Genomic DNA, 17,270 nt, shown 5'->3' on the forward strand with positions numbered 1-17,270 from the left:
TCCAGGAAATAAAAGTTGCGTCAGGATAAGACCAACTTAAACAAAAGGGTATTGTGGCAGGATGGCTTTGTGCAGACGTACCCACACCAGGAAGCTGACAGAGACACAGACAGGTACTTGCGGGTGAAAGCGCTGGCTGCACGTATTTATTATATTAAAAAATTAATCAAACAGTCAGACAAAAACACTGCTCACAGAGCAAAATAAAAAGTTCAAAACAAAAACAAATCTCGAACACTGACACCAAACAAATACTGTGTTGATCTGGCCAGCACGAGTAGCAATTCCTTTCTTTGGGTTTAACTTTTACTTTTGTTTTCTCTCGAACACCTGCTCTCGTTCTTCCTTCTTGAACCCCCACACCAAACAAAAAGCTGCGTGTTTTATACATGTGACCATCTCCGGATTAGCAACAAATTAATAAATCCAGAGATGGTCACATTCTACACACGTTTTTAGTTTGCGTGGCTGACTATGGATGTCAGGACTGCCCAGTCCCTGACCACCTTCAGACAACATCTGTAAAACTCAACTCTTCCCTTCTGGACTCTATAGCACTGCCTTTAATGCACTTTAAATCACACTTATCTGCTCCCTATGTATTTAATCCTGCACTTAACCCAATATGCAGTATTTTGTATTTCACTTGCACTCATATCTAACCCCAACGTAACTATCAACACTGTTATCTGCTCTTGAACTGCCCCGATATCAAATCGTACTGTGTTTTGTATTTGCTCTTATTAGGACTGAAGTCATTGTATTTTGTATCTTGGTCTTAATTGTACTGTAATTCGTGATATGTATTTTTTGTATACAACTGTAAGTCGACCTGGGCAAAGGCGTCTGATAAGAAATAAATAAATAAATAAATAAATAAATAAAAATAATAGCCGACCAACAAATGGGAAAATACAATAGGTGGGTTTCTTTGTTTAGTTTTGACCACACTAACCAGAGTCATTTCAACATCCCGGGTTTCAATGAAGGGCCCTTTGCTTTATCATCCAAAGTGAACTTTACTGTTCTAAAGACTGAGTTGTACCAGCATGCGAACACCGAGTTACCCAACAACTGCATTCCAGAGCTCTTGGCACTGAGCTCCCGAGCACATGCCATTCCACACTGCAGTCTATCCCTCTACACACTGACCTGCTGGAACACCCACCCTTCCTACTGCAGTCCACTGCTCTTTTCTTTGTACTTAAAAGAACTGCTGCGGATTATGGCTTAACAAATGAAAACAACATGCGTCCAGAAATCTTGCTGGTTGATACACAGGCTTTGACTGTTAGTTTTTGTATTTTTGGATTCCCATTCAGCATCACTCTGTGAGACACCACAGCAGGCGGTGAATTCTATCTAGAAGAAATTCCATCTTACATCAAGAAGCAACATGAGCAATCGAAAAAAGAGGATCAGTATTCTAAGTGGTGTTTTTGTTAAAAGGGCAATGTTTTACAGATCTGAAATATTCACTCACACTATAACAACTGCATTCTGCATTAAATGTTGTGTGGGACATGGTACCTTTAGGTGGAAAATTCTTTCCAACTGAGCTTACGTTAGGACTGGGAGTCTATTTTTACTTTCCTCTCGCCTTACACACAATGGGATTGATTCATCTTAAGGTGGAAAGAAAAGCCTTGACACCTTTGAAGCTCAGGCAGTGATTCACCAGGGCATGTCCAAGATGATTTTTCTATACAATGCACCCCCACCAGCCCGAGCCCTGCTATGTCACAGCTGTGCACATTCCAGTATGAATTATTTGACTGCAGCACATTTCACAGACCCAGCTAGGCTGCTGCTGCTGTGCAGCCCTAAATAATTAATGATGGGCTGACCTTTCATAGGCCATACTTAATTAAAGCTGCAGTGGCCTATACTGTAACTTGACACAATCAGCATATGCTTAATTTCCTGTTCAAGCTGAACAATAAATAATGACAACACAGCGTTCTGAAGTGAAACCTGGGATACAGTATGCTGCTCAAGGCCTTCTTAAGGTATTGTTGGTAGAGGCATATAAATATATAAGCTTATAGTGTGCCTAACTCAACCTCCAATTTAAAAGTGTTATATTAAATTGTTATTGTGTGGACTTGTGGCATCTATAAAGGAACTTTCAGTAAATAACAAAATAAACTCAAAATTATATATAAAATGTTGAGTATTATATATATATATATATATATATATATATATATATATATATATATATATATATATACACATACATACATACATACATATATATATATATATATATATATATATATATATATATATAATATGAATCCAATTGCATCCTATTCATTTTTTGCAACCTGGTGAGAATTATGTGAGGGTGTGACATCGCATCAGACAGGTCTTAACACATGTTATGAATAAGGCCCTGTGAAAATAGGCAAAATATTGTATTTCACAGAATGTGCAAGGAACTATTTTATAAATTATTTGTACAGATTATTATGATTTTTTAAAACATCATAATATAGAGATAAATGCACTGACATTATCAAAAGCAACATCAAAGTTATTCAAGCACTTTACAACAGCTTGTCAAATACAATGTGTAACCCATACTGATCTTGGGCATCAGTCGACTCATCAGTGACCACTGACAAGCAACCACTGTTTTACCAATTCCATAATCTCCTGCTTGTGATACTCGGCAACTTTAGGTAAGTATTCACGTCTCAGCTGGGCTGATGAAGGAATCACTCTACCATTTGCTACACTCAGTCTAAATAATTTACGTATCTTTTGGTTGTCCAATTTTTCAAGAGGGACATTTGCGCAAACAAACGCCTCTTTCAGGTCAAAATGTAATGTGTTTCGTGCTTCACGGTTTTCAGTGGACTTTTGGAACATGGAAGTCGATGTTTTTTGTTTCTTTGCAAGTAAAGCAGTCGCAGTACTGCTCTGGATTTCCGCCTTTCTCTTTCGGTGACATGTAGCCTACATAAATATAAAAGTTCTAGCATAGTCACTTTAAATTGTACCTTATTAAAAGTTTGTCATTAATTTGTTTTCAAAAAGTAGGCCTAATATATTGTTAATCATTGTACCAGTTAGCACATTTGCTAAAAAAAAAAAAAATGTTATTACATTTTCAATCACACAGCTCCCAACAGCCACTATAATAGTAACTGCTCACATTGTCTTCGCTAGCACTTGCAAGTGCTTTATTACCGCATGGCGCCTCTGCCTCTTCTCTTCATCTCAAAGAGCTACTAACTCCAGGGTATGGAAAAATAGAGTTAACTGAAAGCAGAAATGTCACTGCTTATTTAATGTTGTTTCTTACTTGCATTTTATAGTATAGTTTTTTAGCTAGAGATATACCTGGAAGCTACATTCCTGCATTATTTTTCTTTTATTTATTTTTTTTAGAAGCAGTACATTTTATTCTTACTTCCTCCCATTTGTATACAGCATCTACCCATACCAGTAACCAGTTCATTATCGCCATTTTGAATGTTCGGTTCTGGTGTGTGGATATCGAAATATTCGGACACCTCCATTGACCATCACCTCATCACCTCCCAGGGGGCCACGTGACCTGAGTCCTGTTGATCTCAGCCCAGCTCTTAATGGGTATTGCCATAACTGCATTGAAATGTGTACCTGTTCAGTGTTAGAAAATGTAAATGTAAATTCATGCCTACTGCTTCTATTGTATGGTGCAGACTAAATGCTGACCTATTTTTCTTTCAAGATTTACAGGTATTGCATTATATCACAGTCTCAGTAACTTAACCCTTGGGCAATAGTTTAAAGCTATTGTCCTCAAAAGAAGGCAGTATTTATACAGCATTTCAAATCAAAGGTCTGAAAACTTGCAAGGTGGCGCCATAAGAAAAAGTGGTAAGATAACTACTTTTAAATGAAGAAGTGGAACTACATGTTCTCTTCTAGAAAAAAATCTTATTTCTAAATAAAGAATCCTGAAATACACATTCAACATCTTAACTAACATAACATAGTTAAAAAACGTGTGCTTTTGCTGAAACATTTAAACTATAATAGATATGCAATTGTCAGAGCTTTATTGTGACTGTAAAGAAGTTTAATTCCCATGAAATACCACAGTTAAAAACAAATCTCTGCCAATTCACTTTTACAGTATGCAGAATCCTCACCAACTTTACTTTGCCTAGCAATTTCTTCCTCCAAGTCTGCTTAATGAATCTTGTTATGATTCCACATACTAAATTCGAATTACGGATGACTTGCTAGACAATATAATTGCAAGTTGCTTAATTAACAATGCAAAGCCTGCTATGTGTCACACACACAGTGAATCAATATTTCTCCAAAATAATAAACCTATAATCAGGGGACTTGCCAAGATAAGTAAATGAAAAAGGAAGGAAAGAGTAACATCCAGTAATACACCCAAGCCTAAATAAATGAAATGTGACATTGTATCAAGAGATTGCAATTAACAGTTAGTAGGAAAATCAAGGGGATGTAGAGTGGTCTAGAAGATACTGTTGAGAGGCTGACTGGGAGCAAAGATTTTTATCCTGTGCTGTATCTCAACCACTAAGGCCTGCAACACCAACTTCAGTGCTGATCTCAAAGGCTAAGTTGAGTTTAACATGATCAGTACTTGTCATAAATAGCAGTGAAGGGGGCCAAATCTCTACATTTTTTTAATGCAACTGTTCATTTTAACCATTTTTTTTTTCACAGCAGTACTCACACACATTTGGTCACCATCATAAATGTTCCATGAATCCGAAGTGTAATTCCAGCACCTCTGCACTTAAGCATTTGTATGTCAGCTGACAAGTGTTCAGCTGATATCCCATCATGCCTTTCTTCTTAAAGGCGTACATCCTCTATACATCTATACATGAACCCCCAATTATCTCTCACAAGCACCTGGGTACATATTTTTTTACGATACCACAACAAAAGGAATAAGCTTTTTTTTTTTTGGTGCATATGTATAGCTATTATGTACTATATATAACCTTACAGTACAATAATACAACATTGACAAAATGGAGTGAATGATGATACCCGAAAATAATCATAATATTTTTTTAATAAAGTAGCCGGCGCAAATATAGTATTAGGTGGTGGATTGCGCCGATAGCCGGCTTATTTTGAAAACCCTGCACCCCTTACACAGCAACACTGCTTGGGCTCTCAATAACAGCATTCAGCTGTGGCTTTCAGTGGTTTAAAACCCAACTGTATTTGTTCTCTAAATATGCAATGCAGTCTCAAGCCAACATTCTGTTTCAAGTTGTCTTGTCTATCTGTCATGTTATTCAGCCCAGAGGTCCTACCCAATGACAACTGTTGCTTTAAATTTCTCTGCACAATATCTGTGACTCCTTGTCTTCCGATCACTTACAGTGTAGGCAAGCACACAGTGTAGCCAAGCATATAGTTGTTTTTCAGCAAAATTATTGTATTAATTACACATGAGGTATTGACAATGTCGACCCAGGGGACTTCTTTGACCTGAAAAAAGAAACAGGGACCAAGGGTCACAAATGGAGATTAGATAAAGGGGCATTCAGAACAGAAAATAGGAGGTACTTTTTTTAAAGAGAATTGTGAGGGTCTGGAACCACCTCCCCAGTAATGTTGTTGAAGCTGACACCCTGGGATCCTTCAAGAAGCTGCTTGATGAGATTCTAGGATCAATAAGCTACTAACAACCAAACGAGCAAGATGGGCCGAATGGCCTCCTCCCGTTTGTAAACGTTCCTATGTTCTTATGAATAAAGTACTTGAATATATGTAAAAAATATGACAAATCAGTAATACCCACTTGTCAGCGACCCTGAGGCAATAAATTCGATTTTAGTCAAAACTGGGGAAGGGGCTACAATAAGGATTAGCGTTAAAACTGAAATTACTTTGTGTCAAAGCCACAAAGGGGCTTTGACAGAAGCATATCCGGTACATTTGTATAGTAGAGTAAATCTTGATAGCCCCCTATACGCCAACAAATTTAAGCTGTTGTCTTTATAGGGAAAAACCAATCCCGTTAAAATGCTAAAACAGCCCACATAAATCAAACCTGGCATTTATTTTCTCTCCACAGCAAAGACAATTTCCATTTCCTCTTGAACTCTAAGTGGAGTGCTTTCTCCCACAAAAGCACCAGATTTAAAGTAACGCTAGGTAAATGTTCTACGTTGAAGCTCCCCCATCCCAATTTATATCATGGCTGTGATGCTGTATCCCTTTTTAACTTAGGCTTCTGTAGATATCTTCAATGAAATCACTTCTCCCCAGTGATTTCATGTCCCCCAGATTCACCAGGTATTTCGTGACAGTGGTCCGAAATGAGATGCTATGAAGCAAATATTTCAAATATGTTGGCTGTGGTTATTTAATTTTTTATTTTGTTTTAACCCGTTACCCTAGTGCTTTTGTAACAATCAGTTAATGCTAATGGCTGCTTTTTAATATGATTAATAATATGGCTGTGACTCAAGTAAATATGATTCCCACGCAGGGAACGAGAAAGGTCTTTCAGTCAGTAAAATGAAAGGAGTAAATTTGTCCTAGAGGCTATTCAAAGGTAACCATCCATGCTTTAAAGCTGCACACCTGGGTCAAGTAAAGTCTGCATATTACACTTGTGCACAAACACCTGAAAGTAGATTAATTACACTAAGGTAATCCATCTGGATCAGTCCAGTTGAACATATTTTGCTTAAAATAGTTTGGCGCCAAACCTGTCCTGCAATTTGACAGGGCCCCTTGATTGATGACAGCACTAATGTGAACCACTGCTGCAATAAATCAGCTTCAGTATAGAAAACAATAATTTGCATCTTCAGGTCCTCACAGCCTTACACTCATGGTACGACATGATGGTAAAATATGAACGGTTTGATTCTGTCACTCATGGCAGCACCCTATAAAGTAATGAGGTAATGAAAGAAACCCATGATTAATAGCTTAAAGTAAAAGAAATGCTGACTGGGTGCAAGTTACCTGAGTCAACTCTAGCAGGCCTGCGGAGTAAGGTTAGACCTACAAACAGGTGGGATTGTGGATCTCCAATCTCTGCAATGAGGCACTTCTCTAATTTATGTATTTGTTTATTTGTAAATGTAGTATTTTTAAAAATATATACAATAATGTTCTATCCACGCTGGAATAATCAAATATGTGAGTACACTGTTCTCAAGTATGACAAGCATGTGCCCCTTGGTAAAAGCTACTGGATAACTATTAATTTACACATATATCAAGTTAATGTAAAGAAAATGTGTAAAGAAAATTAAAGAATGAACCATGAACAGTAATCAAACACTGGTCAGTATAGACAATACTACTAGACTGCTATGTCTGCTTTTAGTAAAAATCTAGAGCATCTTTTTTGGTGAAAGCATTTTCTTCAGCCTAACATGACTACGTTACAATTGTGGCATTAAGTTGAGAGATTAGTAGTGTAATTATTTTTCTTCAATAAACCAATATATTTCTCTTGAGCACAGGGGCTGTTACAATGTAAAAATGTAGCAGAGATTAATTGTGCTTCTCAACCTATAACCCAGTGAATAGATGACATTACTAACGATTGCTGATAATTAGTCATTACAGGCTTCAGTAAAAACACATTGAAAAGAGCACAGGCCAGAGAGTCAAGACTGGGAACTTTGATATCCTTGGTAATTGTTGACCCTGCCCAGGTATTTTGTGGGCAAAGGTGCAGGTAAAAAAATGAAGTCACTGGTAAATCCATCTGTGTTACATATGTGAGAAAGGGGATGATGGGAAATGTAGTTCTCAGAGGTCCATGCACGTACATGGGAAGCCATCTTGAGGCAGAGAATGCAATTTAAAAGTTTAAAAAAGTGGTCAAAATGTACAAATTTTTTTTAAAAACAATACACACACCTTACATAAACAGTTGTAGCAACACATGGGAACATGCAACAATAAAATAAAAAGGTCCTTATGTACCCTTTAACATACGCTAGAATACCAAGACATGCAGATCTTAAAATCAATCTCGGTTCTGATTAATGTTGACCCAGCTGTGAATACGCTTGTGATATTACTGTATTGTAAACATCCTTTTGTAGAAAAACATATCTTATAATATGGGTATTGTGAAAGTCCTAGCTTTGTTGATACAGTGAGATTTTTCTCATAAGAAAAACCTGTGTGTGTAGATGAAACACCACTGGTCAAAATACTTTTCCTAAAGAAAAAAAAAAAAAAAAAAACACCCTAGTTTTTTTTTTTTTATTATTATTATTATTTTTTTTAAGTCCCTGTTTGAATACAGTGTCTATACTAACCCTGCAAAGTGTGTTTCATCATTATTTAACACTTCAAGCTGACTACTTTCTTTTAACATGTGCACCATGTCTCAAAATACTGTAGTTGCTTATTGGCAAGTATAACTTGTACAATGCATGTTGATTTTGCTCCATAAAGAGGAAATACAATTTTTTTTTTCAAACCCACTTTAATATTGTATTGCAATAGTATGTCTCAGGCACAGAGTTAATTAAAGAGAAGGTCTTGAGCAGATGGCTGATGGATGTCAGCTTTCAGAAGAGAGTATGGGATTCAGGCATTATTGAAAACTATGTATAGGTTTTTTTTATTACTATTTGTATCTGTTATATAACACCTCCGGACTTCTTGACAGAAAATTATTTTGGTTTTCAATGGAAGTGTCAGCTGCTGTTTAAGCTTGTTGTTGAAAAGATGTGTGTGTTTCTGGGGTGGTGTGATGTAAAAATTATGTTACTTAATTACCTTAATAGGCCTATGACATAGTATTTGGCTTTCTCTTGTTAATATGTGTACTTATTTTCAAATATAGTACAGTACCTCAGAGAACACCCCTTGGGAAGCAAGCGAAGTGTTCTCTTAGCCAAAGTGTTCCGAGTTGACCACCAGACACACTATGAATCAATAAATATGTATTGCTTGTCATGACGCACGTGCATCAACATGTGAAATAAACAGAACACGTAAGAGAAAAGTAACAGGCTAGTGTATATTACTAATAAACTATAATAATAAATTAGCAGACAAACTAATGTTAATAAACTAGCTGTTAAACCAAATTAAACACAGCACTGCTACACACATTAAAAAATGCATCAGCCGCTGTAGATTAATTCTGAATACATGTACAGGAGCAATATTCAAGACACGCACAAAATTATTTAACAGAATGGTGAAGCAACTCACCAGAACAGTAAACACCAAATTGTTAGGCGACTTGTGTCTGATTCAGGGTTTTTTCAAGAGCTCAAACAATTTCCAACTTCTTGTAGCAAGAGAAACAGCGGTGCATTTCGCCATTTTGTTTACATGCTATTTTGTAGCGATGAGGTGCACGCGTCGAAATCAAAATAAACAACGAGGCAATGATAAATTTAAAGATAATCTTGTGAATGATAGTTTGTCTGTGGCAGTTTAACACGACAGTACCAAGCAAGAAAAAAATTGTATTTGGAAATTTTACCCCTGGTTGTCAGGAAAAGTGGAGACACTCTTTTACTGAGAAATTAACATGCTGCTATACAAGCTTGGCCTGATCACATTGTGTGGATTTAAAATCACCATCTTATCCGGTTGTTTATATGATACAGTACATGCTCTTAAATTTATTGTATTAAAAGGTGTAACAGTAATCCAATATGGGTTCTCAGTGGCTTTGGTCTAATGAAGTTTCCAATGCATTTGGTATTCCCTTAAGTCAGGGGTTTTCAACCGGCTCTACGCATACCCCTGAGGGTATTTCTAAGGGTCATAAGGGGTACGCTAGATGACTCAGAAATGCACAAATAAAAATGAAATTATTTTTTTAACAGTATTATATAGTATCTCTAAACCACTGTGCATAAATATTAAATTTTTGGTTTACAGCTCGAAGCGAACTGCAGATAAAATAAAATAAAATAAAAAACACATAATATATCACGTCCATATTTACGCATGCATGATTTCGATTAGGGTGAGTGAAGCAGGTGTCTGCAGATTGCGCCTGTGGAGAGCGCTCTGTGCTGCTCATGGACTTTGCTGTTTTCAACTTGCTGTATAATTGAATACTAATTGTTATTAATATAATTTAATCATTTAGCAGACGCTTTTATCCAAAGCGACTTGGAGACTTGGGGGTGAACCTCCTGGTAATAAGCCCCTTTTATTAACCACTGGACCACCGAGCCTCCAAAATCAGTGAAGCACAATCTTTCTGCATTTTTTAGAAGTACAGTATAAATGCTCGGGTAAATATAATTATTAAATCATAATACTCATACTTTGACGGTTTTTGTTTTATTTATTAGGCGCGGCTGCATTTTAGGAACAGCAATAGCGTCTGGTTGAATTGGTTTTCGGTGTTTGATGAAATGGATACATTGCTTACTTGCAAAACAAAGGAAGAAAACACAAGAGTCTACAGAAAATGCAAAGCGACAGAGTTATAGTTATCCCTTTGGATAAATGTAATAAAAACGTTTATCATTGTTAGTAGTTGTTATAGTTTTATCTTGAGGTAACATTTTAAATGACAGATAATTATGCGGAGGTGGGAAGTAAACGTTAACGTAAAAAACACTTACAATGCACACAATTTGTATTTATACTAACTTTGCTGAATAGAAAGCGACTGTTTCCAAAGAGATTACCAAATACTTGTCTTTTAATTCTGTGCATCCAAATACTTGTAATTAAACGTTTTAAGAATTAAGCTTACTGTTTGTTATTCTGTCCTAAACCAGCTGTGACATAACTGTTGTGACATAAATTATTTATTAAATAAAACGGGGAGAAATGAAACCTCCAGACAGAAGGGGTACAGTTTCAAAAAAAGGTTGAAAGCCCCTGCTTTAAATCTTTAAAGTTAATTGTATTAAATAAACTGGCTGGCAGGGCTCACCTTGTAGTCTTTCCCTTAAGTGCCACTTTACACATGTTATGGCACATACTGTACATTTTTGGGGATGCTGAAAATATCAAAAACACAATATATGTAGGATTACTGAATATTACAATATACATAGTTCTGGACAGATAACTAATATATGGGTGTTGGTTGCACAGCCATATTCCTTTAAGATGTGTTTAAAGTGTCTTCTACAGGAATTCCTGACCTGAAGCAACTGCTGTGAACTGAACGATGGCAGCAGTGTGTTCCAGCACACACAAAGTAATACATCTGGCAGCTCACACTCGACAGGTGTTGTGATGAGATAAGGGCCAGGCAGTAATCCAGCCACAGACCGCCAGGTCAAAGGCAATCACTTGATCTGACTGAAAATGGACAGTATTACTGTCTTGAGCCTTGTAAGCTTAGAACTTAATGTTTATACAGTTTCCTAATCTGAATTTACAACACAGGAACACCATATTGTTGAAAGCATGATAAAAAAAATAATATATATATGTGTATATATATATATAATTACAGAGAGAGAGAGAGAGAGAGAGAGAGTGTCTCCATCTCTCATGTGATTGGTTCACATCACTGTCAGCCCCCCCCCCCCCTCCCCCCTTATCAAAGGAACACCTCACAACAAGAGAAAATAAGGCTGAATGTGAAAAAACTGCTGGATAGCGATTCTGTGACTTAACAGAAGGTGAATTACAAAACATACTACAAAAGAGAGATGCAGCAGTGTGGGCAGCAGTGTGGAGTAGTGGTTAGGGCTCTGGACTCTTGACCGGAGGGTCGTGGGTTCAAATCCCGGTGGGGATACTGCTGCTGTACCCTTGAGCAAGGTACTTTACCTAGATTGCTCCAGTAAAAACCCAACTGTATAAATGGGTAATTGTATGTAAAAATAATGTGATATCTTGTAACAATTGTAAGTCGCCCTGGATAAGGGCGTCAGCTAAGAAATAAATAATAATAATAATAATGCTCCAAACACTAAAAGGATGATTAAAACATCACTGTCACTGTTTTCAGACTTTCTGAAATTCAAACAAATTCGACATAGCAGTCAGCAAACCAGACGGAGACAGAGAAAAACTATAGGGTATGAACTTCAAAAACATTTTCTGTTATTTATTTATTTATGTTATGTTATTTATTTATTTACTTATGCTGTATCAGCTATATTTTAACAAAATATATAGTCATATTTACATCCAACCTTGCCTAACTTATTTTCTTCACTGATTCATATATCAAATATGTACTGCACTCAGCTCATAGTGGAAAATTAAATGCCCCGAGGGAAGACTATTGTTACCGACAGGGGGCTATAATGCCCGAAGCCACAGGCTGAGGGCATTGCACCCTGAAGGGAACAATGGTCTTCCCGAGGGGCCGTCAATAATTTTCCACTATGGCCCTCCTCCCTAGTCCATATATATGAATGTCCCCATAGGTGTGACCAAGCCTTACATTTATTTATACATTGATTTATTTACAGTAGTGTCACAACATTTCATTCAGCCTCTTCCTGCCATCATTATTTTTTAATCTTATTAATCTGTTTTGTAAGCAAGTAGAATTTATTTTATAAGATGCATTTTAATGAGTGAATCCTAAGCCAAACTGACTCTTCTCTTCCACTGAAAACTGTATTATACTGTACATCTATTTTGAATCTTAGAATTCATATTGAACATTGCCTGATGTCTCAGATTTAATAAACGCTATAAACATATTTAAAAAGTAATTTTAGGAGTCTGAACTACTGTATGCGAGATAGACAGTGATTAAAGAAAACTGAAGATTGTTATTTCAAATTAATAATAGGCAGTGGAAGTCAGTTTTTTTTTTATCCAGTTAGAGAGAGCCATTATGGAGTCAATAACATGTTAATGTCATTGATTAAGTACAGTAGTTTCCACCAGAAATGTCTCTATGGTCAATTAAACAAAGAATGATGGAAACACATTACAAGCAACTTTACCTTCATTTTTAAGGAGCTTCCTTCAACCAGTCTTAGCTATGATCCCGTCAGACTGTATACCTTTCATCCTTTCCTTATTATATTAGGAAAGGATGAAAAAAAGAGCATTACTACTATAATTATTCTAAATACAATTTCAAAGATTTATATTTACTTGTGCCAATTTGTAGGTTATCATTATTTATTTATACACAACAACAAACAAATAAACAAAAAATTTGCCATGATGGCTCTAAGGAATCAGCTTTGCATGTTTCAAGACAGTGGAAAAAGAGTGTGGGGCCAAAGTAAGGGTACGTGCAAAGTGATTTGCGGCTGCAAATCACCCATATTGTTGCAAAAAACCTGTATTTAGCTGCGGTAAAGTGGGGCTTTAGCGGTCACTAAAAATGCGGCGTATGTAAAAAAAAAATGCGTTTCACCTGGCGTTCTGCACCCGCTATCAAATTAGCACTTTGCCACCATTAAATCGGGTGCAAACATCATAATGAGATGTAATGATTTTGCCTTGCATTTGGGCACTTGCTGACCCTCCAAAAACTTTGCACCTCCTCTGACAAGGTGCAAACCATTGTAGAAGCAAGTAATTAAGAGCTGTATAAAAGCACACTCCTGCAGAGACCTGTCATTGGCATCAGGATGGCTGCTGTGGTACATTTCCTGATGCGGTGATGCGTGGCTCTTGTTGAGGACAGGCATGAAACCCTTGGGAGAAGGGCAAGATGGAGAAGACCCTGCATATTCAAACCCAGGGTTTGTCTGGGATGGATGGTTCCCTCCGCTTGCCTCTCCAGCGGTGTCAGCTGTGATGTGGATGGCAGCCCTCCTCCCATTCCTGCTGCATGCCTATGCTGCATTGAGAGTTTCACTTTTGTTTGCCGTCGCAGGTCCTGACACCTTTAACACCTGGTTGACTGCCCTCCGGGTAACACTGACAGCATTGACTTTCTCCATTATAGAGGACCATATGGCCTCTTTGGTAGTATAACTGAAGTTGGCTTTTCAATTTCATGCTGAGTGACCTCAGCCGTAAGGACTCTCAGCTCCTCAAAAAACGTTTCTTTTCTTTTCCGTGTACAAATCTCATACAGTGCCTACTGCTCTCTGTACTCCTAACTCACCTCACCTCTGGGCTGTAAGTGCGGACGTTAAATAGGTGGCGCTCACTGTGACCCTCATTATCATGCTTGCGGATCATTATTTGTGCGTCTTGAGTAATTTGCATTGCTCTTAAGCTTACATAGGCCGCAGTGCAAAATAATTGCCTGGCCGCTTGGCAATTTGGATTTTGCAGCCACAGTTGTTGGCACTGCACCTATCCTTACATCAGCCCCTGTGTTTTCTAATTCTGGGCATAATGAACACTGTAAATAAATACATACATACATACATACATACATAAATAAAACAGGCCCATTTGGCAAATAACCCTGACAAGACTGCTCTGATATATATCTGGTTGTACCAAAACTTTCTCTTCTATATCATCCCTATCTTATGAAAACAGCCTTCTCTGCATTTGGAGGACTGTAAATTCAAAGACAAGCATTCACACCAAAAAGGGTTGTTAGTACAATCAGTGAAATGTAAGATATAATTCCCTGCTTAATTTCCTTTGCATCCTTGGCTTCCTCTGTTAAATGTAGCCTTAGGAAGAATTGCTTTGCGTCACATTCATAGTGCAGTTTAAACTTCCCACAGTGCATGAATAGAAATGTAAGAGAGGCCCGCTGGCAGATAATGAGAGTGTAGGCACAGCTTTCTGTTTGTTAGACCAAATAAACCGCATGCAACTTTATTACAGTTGCAAAATGCCATTATTAGGATTATGTAATTATAGTGGTCAAAATGGTTTCTCATAACACAAATGAAACAATGTTATTTTAGTCAGGTTTAAAATGTTATATTATTAACAATTCTGAAATGCAAATAAAATGTTACATTTTTGGGTTCATCTGATAAAGCCATTAGCCAAAACATTTGTCTGCTTGTAGTATTACTGGTAAAAGTGTTTTGGGGTAGGTTGTGAAATACTATCCTTTCACACGATTGTTTTTGTTATCATTTACCTGTTTGTTTTGTTTAACATTAAACTGATTTTACGGATTTAAAATGTAATTTTAGTTTCACACGTCTCATTTAGGTTAAACCAGAGAAGACTCAAAAAGGTATTAATATTAGTCCTGGGCCCCAAGACCTGATGAACTCCCTCCAGCCATCATAACGAATATATGTAAAAGACCAGGCTTTGTTTGTGAGATCTTAACCTCCTAGCAACAATGAAGACACTCTATTTTTATTAAATATAATTCAGAGCTAGAACAATAAATAAAAAAAAATTAAAAAAAACAGAAACATATCAGAATATAAGTAATACCAATGGGATTACACAACCCACAAAAAAAGGAAAGAACAAGGTTTTCAGAAAATAATCTTTTAAATCTCACAACAAAAACTAAGCCTCTGTGTATGGATTTGTATCTAGTCTTACAATTCTTTTGTTGGATTGCTTCAAAACTAGAGGCAGTTTTTTTTAAAGGAACAAGTTATTTGTTAGGCACTTGAATTTCAGCAAATCTTAATGAAAAAAAGAAACATTAAAAAGGTGTCTTACAGAAGAAACATGACTGATCCTGCGTAAGAACAAAAGATTCACTGAACATTTCATGTAGTTCTTGCCCCTGAAGGCAGTGGAAGGTATTTAGTTATTTATATAGTACACATCACTCAAACAACCCACAAACTCCAGGTTCCCCCAAAGGATTTTTAAACCAATGCCAAACAGAAGTAACATCATAAAATAACCATTAATATAAAAACTTGATAAATAAAACATGGTTTAGCATAATTATTAATACATACAGCTGAATGGGCTTGAGGGTAATGTTTATTGTGCAGTACACTCAACAACAAACAATGCCTTAAAACTTTAAGGTTTAGAAAGCATTTCCATTAATGTTCTCTTGGTGGTGTCTACACATTTCCACTAAAACTGCAATTAACTGTATCCATTCCTACGTGCATGATATGAGAGCACTACGTCACATTCTCATGGCAATGGAGAGTGAACGTTGAGTTTCTAAACTGCATGGAAACCACAGCATTGTAACATGTTGTGACAATGGCATTATCTTGATTAAATTAAACTGGAAATAGGCTTCAGGAGTGTGTAGAAATCTATTAGTGTAGCCTTTTACAATAACCTATCTTCCAACACAGATCTCCCTGCCGAGTACAATGTAGGGTGAGAGGCTAGGATAGAAACCTCTCTGTCTGAATCAAACAGGAAACATATCCTCAGAGGGACTAGAAGCTTCTTAATTCGATATCACCAGCAGAAGACTAATTTTATGAATATGTATAAAGCAGGTAACTTTGTTACTGTGTGTTTTAGTAAGTTGGTGGGAAAAAATGAGTACCATAATAGTACTAGAATAAATAAGTTTACCATTTATTAAAATGTGGTTTAATGAACACAGGTGAATGCACTTCATATGCTTCACCAGTAACCAATGCAAAAAGTACTGAAGTGTCAAAAATATATTCTAAAGTGACCCAACTGACACAAGAAAGGTTCACTAGCTAACACTAGTTACAATTATGATTAGGCTGGTTTGGTGTGAAGAATCTGTGGTTCTTAAGATAAGGATATGAACGTTTGACATTGATCCATTCTAGTGCTCGGGTAAGCTCACAACTTTGTTTTAAATTTGCTCTGTTGACAGGCAATCGACTGACATGTTATAAAGCTTGCATAAAATATGTAACAACCCTTCAATAAGTTTTGCCACCTGCTAGTTGGCATTCTTCATTCCACAAGTACAAGCAATACAATTTGGCACGGATTACAGAAAAAGCTTTCTGACATCTTACAGAAATGTGTGGCTTATTAAAATAAAACTAAAAGGGTGCTTGTGACTGTTACAGCTCTTCTACAGTTTTGAGAACAGACTCCTGGGTGTAAACATGCCAGTTAGCTGTTTCTATGTGCCTTTTGCATGACAGTTTATCTTTAATGAAGTCACTATATTCCAAGGGCTTTGACACTTTCACTGGAGTATCATTTTTCCTTAAATTAAATTCTTCAGCATCTCAAGGGGATTGTTATTTTTGAAATGGCTATCAATAACATATTGACATGGAACGAGGCGGTATTGAAAGGTGAATTTAGTGCTCACAAGTGCATAATGCTGTACTAGCACTGGCAATAGCCAGGCACAAGATATACTACCGTGTATGTGGTGTTACAGTACAGTATGTGAGTCTCACAACAAAGCTTCAACAAAGCACCTGACCTCTGTGAACAGAAACTGCTTAATTAAGCTGTGTTGAACTGTGGCTGGAATCCTGGATTTGAATTTGCCCATATGCATGAATACGACTGCT

At 36.8% G+C, this 17,270-nt stretch overlaps 1 protein-coding gene across 2 annotated transcripts in view; it reads right to left on the reverse strand.

Annotated features, from left to right (window-relative positions):
- b4galt2 (UDP-Gal:betaGlcNAc beta 1,4- galactosyltransferase, polypeptide 2) overlaps nt 1-17,270 on the reverse strand; it is an 82,418-nt gene that overhangs the window by 46,894 nt on the left and 18,254 nt on the right. The gene's annotated exons all lie outside the window — the stretch shown is intronic.

This window comes from Acipenser ruthenus, chromosome 10, assembly GCF_902713425.1.
Source record: "Acipenser ruthenus chromosome 10, fAciRut3.2 maternal haplotype, whole genome shotgun sequence".
In the NCBI taxonomy this organism is placed as follows: Eukaryota; Metazoa; Chordata; class Actinopteri; order Acipenseriformes; family Acipenseridae; genus Acipenser; species Acipenser ruthenus.